The sequence below is a fragment of the Lathamus discolor genome, chromosome 2 (genome assembly GCF_037157495.1).
Source record: "Lathamus discolor isolate bLatDis1 chromosome 2, bLatDis1.hap1, whole genome shotgun sequence".
Classification (NCBI taxonomy): domain Eukaryota; kingdom Metazoa; phylum Chordata; class Aves; order Psittaciformes; family Psittacidae; genus Lathamus; species Lathamus discolor.
This window is the reverse complement of record NC_088885.1, coordinates 148,522,492-148,528,741: the sequence shown is the minus strand read 5'-3', so window position 1 is coordinate 148,528,741 and position 6,250 is coordinate 148,522,492. Positions and strand designations below refer to the sequence as shown.

Sequence of the window (6,250 nt, the reverse complement as noted above, 5' to 3'; positions counted from 1 at the left end):
AGTGCATGATTTGATGTATATAGACAAAGAAAGTAAGTGAGGCCCTGATCACTTGTGCCATTTGGTTTTTAAGGCCGTTTCTCGCATGCTCAGTAATAACCTTGGAGCAGTGGAGACAGAGCTGATAGGGGACCAAGCAATAAAAACAACTCAGTGCACTGTTATCTGCGAGTAGGTCCCCAAAGAACTACAGACCCAGTTCTGCTTTGGCATCACCAGTGTCTTCAGGATCCTGCTCATGAGAAACTGCAGAGACACAAAGTGTCATCTGGTGAATGCACCCCATGATGCTGACATGCAGCTGAGGAGATAGTGAGCAGCTCACAGGACCTCCAGGATCTCAGATAAGGACTCACTGTCAGGATTCAGTCCAAAACCAGTCACAGCCTGTAAATCTGACCTCATCCCTCAATTCTTTTAACCCCAGCTGTCAAGTTTCTTAGGAGCCTTCCTCTGTCACACCCTACAATGGTTTATAAATAAACTATGAAAAGACATTAATAAGAAACCCTTTTTACCTTGCCCATTGCCACATAAACCAGATGGTACGGGTCGTTGGGTGGTACTGCCTGTTTGCTTTTGGTATCAGTAATTAGACACACCTCCTGGTAGGGCCGCGCAATTATTTTCTTGCATGGTTCTCGGGTAAATTATCTTATTGGTGGCACCTGCACACGAATGATACTTTTAGTAAGACATAGATATGAGAACCCACAAGCTAAAACATTAGGTGCTCAGAGTAACTGTAATGTATGCAGTATTCGTGTTCCGTTATATTCTTATCAGCTGCCTCAGACTTCTCAGTGATAGCACTGGCAAAAGGGAAGAAAAAACAGAAAGAAATACTGAAATGGGGTAGATCTTCAGAAAGGCAGGTTAATTGAGCAGAGCTGTGACTAGAAGACAAGAGTGGAAGTACTTGATTTTGAACAGGATTTTCATTTATTAACAGGAAGGGTACCATACAACAGAATTGTTCTGTGTTTGTTAATGAGTTTGAGAATTTGCAGGAAACTGATTCAAATTCACTTTGTAAGCTACTGTCTGTCATATTTGAAAAATCATGGCAGTCAGGTGAAGTTCCCAATGACTGGAAAAAGGGAAATATAACCCCCATTTTCAAGAAGGGGAAAATGGAAGACCTGGGGAATTACAGACCAGTCAGTCTCACCTCTGTGCCTGGCAAAATCTTGGAGCACATTCTCCTGGAAGGCATGCCAAGGCACATGAAAAACAACAAGGTGCTTGGTGACAGCCAGCATGGCTTCACTAAGGGGAAATCCTGCCTGACCAATTTGGTGACCTTCTATGATGGGGCTACAGAACTGATGGACAAGGGTAAAGCAGTTGATGTCATCTACCTGGACTTGTGCAAAGCGTTTGACACTGTCCCACACGACATCCTTGTCTCTAAATTGGAGAGACATCAATTTGATGGATGGACCACTCGGTGGATAAAGAACTGGCTGGATGGCCGCACACAAAGAGTTGTGGTCAATGGCTCGATGTCTGGCTGGAGACCATTAATGAGTGGTGCCCTTCAGGGATCGGTGTTGGGACCAGTCTTGTTCAACATCTTTGTTGGTGACAGGGACAGTGGGGTTGAGTGTGCCCTCAGCAAGCTTGCTGGTGACACCAAGCTGTGTGGTCTGGTTGATACGCTGGAGGGAAGGGATGCCATCCAGAGGGACCTTGACATGATTGTGAGGTGGGCTGATGCCAACCTTATGAAGTTCAACCATGACAAGTGCAAGGTCCTACGCCTGGGTCGGAGCAATCCCAGGCACAGCTACAGACTGGGAAAAGAAAAGATTCAGAGTGGCCCTGTGGAGAAGGACTTGGGGGTGTTGGTCAAAGAGAAAACGAACATGAGCTGGCTTCAGTGTGTGCTTGCAGCCCAGAAAGCCAACCGTATCCTGGGCTGCATCAAAAGGAGCGTGACCAGCAGGTCAAAGGAGAAGCCTGGAGAAGAGGAGGCTGTGTGGAGACCTCATAGCAGTCCTCCAGTATCTGAAGGGGACCAACAAGGACGCCAGAGAGAGACTCCTCATCAGGGACTGTAGCAATAGAACAAGGGGTAATGGATTTAAACTTAAAACCAGGGGAAGTTCAGGTTAGATATAAGGAAGAAGTTCTTCACTGTGAGGGTGGTGAGGCACTGGAATGGGTTGCCCAGGGAAGCTGTGAATGCTCCATCCCTGGCAGTGTTCAAGGCCAGGTTGGACAGAGCGTTGGGTGGCATGGTTTAGTGTGAGGTGTCCCTGCCCATGGCAGGAGGGTTAGAACTAGATGATCTTCAAGTCCTTTCCAACCCTAACCAGTCTCTATATCTCTAATTCTGTTTTTATGAAGGTCATACATAAAGCGCTCCAAACTCCTGCACCTTCAGCTGAGGTCACGGAACTCTGAAGTTATAATCACATTGGTTTAAGTAATCTATGTAAAATACAGAAAACAGTGAGGATTAGGCTACTGATAATTTTTTCCAAACCTTTGGATATCATTAAAACCTCATTCATTCTCTCCAGCATTCTCAGAATGGATATGTGTGTGTGTAGGATGTTGCACAGTTTACAGTTCCCCCGGCTGACTCTTCAGGCAATTGCAGCAATGAACAGATTTATCCTGGAACACAGGCACTACATGTAACCTTCTCCAGTCTTTTATGACTTTCCCTGACCTACGTTAGTGCTCACAGTTAATCAACCCTGCTTCAGATTGCTGCCCCTAGTTTGATGCTCAGTAGACCTGTGCCACTGACTATATAATAATGTATATTCATTAATTTATTTTTTTCCTGGTTCGTACACAACTACTTACTTAAATGCATTCATTTCTGGCATGAGTAGTCTGTGAGACAAGCAAAACAAAGATTGAACACTTTAACCTGGTATGCACTGTCCATTAGCTGCTCTCCTGTAATAAATCTCCACATACATTGTTCATCCCTTTTTTTCTGAGCTATTTTTAGACCAAACTTCTTTTTTGCCTTTGATGTCTCTTGCTGTTCATAACTCATTCTGTCCATTTGCTTTTCTAAATTGATTCCTGTGTTGTTGTTCTCTGTATCTACTTGCAGACTCAGTTACGGTTAATCGACTTGCAGAGTTTCATTTTCTTAAAGAGAACTTGTTCTTCTTGAGAGACATTCTCAAGAGGCATTACCTTTCGGTTCATTGACCTTTCAAAAGTCTGCTTTCTTCCTTATTCCAAGTCTTTTGTAATTTTGTGCTTTAGCAACAAGTTAACTCCATTTGTCATTACCACTTTCAAACAAACTACCTTCCCTTCCTGGATTTTCATCCAGTTCATCCTTGTTTAAAATCAGGAATAGCAGCTTGGTTTCCTCTAGTGATTTCCTCTGTTTCCTGAGACAGAAGTTGATTTCATTGTGCTCAGCAAGCTCGATGGACTGGTGGGGGCCTACCAGTTTGCATTTCCTACTGACAGGTAGCTGAGGTGTATTTGCACAGTAAAATACAGTGTTCTGAAAGAGCAAGCTGAGCTCAGTCAGTGCAGCTCTCCTCTTAACTGAGCACAGAGAAGTTGCAATGAGATCTCTTGTTCACATTCCTTCTACTCCTGGCTGGCCTGATCAGCTGCATGCCACCTTCACCAGCATGTAAAGAGTATCTGCTCTCCAGGATGACTCTTGTCTCTTTCTTGGGATTGATTTGTGCAGCTGCTTATTCAATTGATAACTGTTGATTAGATTTTAAGACCAAATAGTGTCTAGGGAACTCTTTCCTCTGAAATAATGGGCTTTTTGCATGTCCAGGAATGGGACAGTGGCTTCTTTCAAGGACACCGACTTCCAACTGGAGGCAAATTCATTGTAAATGCATGGGTTTAGCAACGTTTGTTGACAGGCTGAGTCATTTATTTAGGACTTCCACTCCATTTTTTAGCCCCTTAAGTTCCTCTCCAAAGTGAACATTTGAAACCTTCTGTCCCTCCCACAGCTCATCCCTGTTAGTGAGTATCTTGGTAACTCTGTCTGAAAATCTTTTGGTCCCTGAGAGTCCCTGCTCAGCCTCTGGTCAACCCACTGCCCTTTTTGCCTGGCCTGGGTAAATCTCCAAACACTGTTCAGAATTCTTGTGGTTGTCTTTACCTTCTGCAATCTCTCAGTCTCACACAGGTTCACCAGGGGTCAGTAGAGTTGAACAGAAATGCCAGCACCGCTGCCACTGTAAGAGCTGTTGCACAGGTCATACGGATTCTGCAGTGGAGGTTGAGGGCATTAATTCTGTGGACTCCACAAGCCATGTTTCCTCTGTCACAGAGAAATTCAGGTGCCTGCCTCTCCAAGGAAAGTTCTGCCTCTTCTTGCAGACAGACAAAGCATCATCCCGCTGTCCAGCTATGTGGGCAGGCTGCTACCACAGATACTGTCCGCAAAAAGTGCAAAGCTCAGCTTCATGTAGTTCTGACCTCTTATCACCTTGGTCCTGTATTTCACTTGCTTCAGTAGGCTGAAGATTTTCATTGCCTTTTCCATTTAACCTTAGCTAAGGCCCATCAGCTGTAACCAATTCTATAGTTACCTATGGAGCAAAGACTTGCTGGGTGGTTACCAGCAATAATCTCCAGAACAGCAGTGTTATCAATCAGCAGTTATGCATTGCAGTGTGGGGTGTTTCTTTCCTAGGATAACGTTTTACCTCCTTTTCACCATTTGAATTCTCCCCACTCCACCTTTCAGAGGAGAATGTTTATAGGGACCTTTTTGACAGCTATTGGTGCCTTCTTGTCTTCTGCATCCAACCTACTTGGTCTTGTCATGGCATAATCACCTGTCCCTCAGTTTTCCATCCTGCTGGCAAAAGAAAGGAGAAATAGGTGAACTTCATTCACTAGATACCAAGAGATGCCCCTATCTCGTTGGCTGGGGTATGTCAGCTACAGAAGTACAGTCCTCAGGTCTCCTGCAGGGACTCAGTCCTGTTATTTACAAAGCTGGAAAGTACCATACAATCCTTAATTTTGGTTAATTATACAAACTTTTAAATACCCAATACATAAGCTAAGTCAACCAAATTGTTCAGTGGGAGTAGTACATAGTTTTCCTACTGATAGCCTATTTGCACATTTAGATAAACTACTTGCATGCACAGCACAATATAGTATGACTCAATCTGCTGTTTGGTTTAAATCCTTAATGACTTGTGCCTTCATTCACAACCAGTAAAAGCAGTAGGATTGCTAGTCTGTAACATATCAAAACTGATCATTTAAGTGTGTTTGAATGGGAGCAAAGTCTTTGCAGGGAAGTACTGTGTATCAAAGCATTTAAAACCTAGAAGTAGTACCACACTTTCAGTAACGCAGTGATTTTCTTTTGCTTATTTGGATAATCTCACAGATTTTGTTTTTCCTCCTGAACTGCTATAAATTCAGGTGTACTTATTTTCTTCTCTTATGTTTTCTCTGGCTGTCCTATCTGAAGTCTAAAGTAGGATCTTAGCTGGCTGCCAGATGCCCACTAAGCTGATTTCTTACTCCCCCTCCTGAAACGGGCAGGGGTCTCCCTGATAAATAAGATGGAAATAAGCTGAAAAAGGTCATGGGTTGAGATAAATATGGGGAAACCGTTCATCAATTACTGTCACGGGCAAACCAGATTGACTTAAGGAAATTAATTTACTTTATTGCCAGTTAGAGTAGGATAGAGAGAAATAAAGATAAAACTAAAACCACTTCCTCCCCACCTTCTTCCCAGGCTCAACTTCACTCCTTCATTCGGAGCTTTTCCACCTCCTTTCCCTAAGCAGTGCAGGGGGACAGGGAATGGTGGTTGCAGTCAGTCCACAATATTTTGCCTCTGCAACTCCTTCCTTTTCATGTTCTTCCCCTGCTCTAGTGTGGGTCCCCCACAGGGTCACAGGTCCTGCCAGAAAACCTGCTCCTGCTTGTAGGCTCCTCTCCACAGGCTGTTGCTCCTGCCAGGAGCCTGCTCCAGCACAGGCTCTCCACAGGCTGCAGCTTCCCACAGGGCACATCCCACTTCTCCAGTGTGGGGTCCTCTCCATGCTTCATGTAGGTATCTGCTCCACCATGGACCTTCATGGGCTGCAGGAGCACAGCCTGCCTCACCATGGTCTTCTCTACAGGCTGCAGGAGAATCTTTGCTGTAGTGCCTGGAGCACCTCCTGCCTCCTTCTTCACTGACTTTGGTATCTGCAGGGCACTTCCTCTCATGTTTTTCTCATTCCTCTTTCACAGCTGCTGTGCAGTGTTTTATACCCTT

At 44.5% G+C, this 6,250-nt stretch overlaps 1 long non-coding RNA gene across 3 annotated transcripts in view; it reads right to left on the bottom strand.

The window, feature by feature from the left end:
- Positions 1-2,411: 2,411 nt before the first annotated feature.
- LOC136008943 (uncharacterized) overlaps positions 2,412-6,250 on the bottom strand; it is a 36,331-nt gene continuing 32,492 nt past the window's right edge. For 2 of the 3 annotated variants that reach the window (XR_010610281.1, XR_010610288.1), the window contains one exon: positions 2,412-4,816. This is a non-coding gene — a long non-coding RNA (uncharacterized LOC136008943). Of the gene's footprint in view, positions 4,820-6,250 lie in introns of all 3 variants that reach the window. The other variant, XR_010610282.1, reaches the window with a different exon arrangement.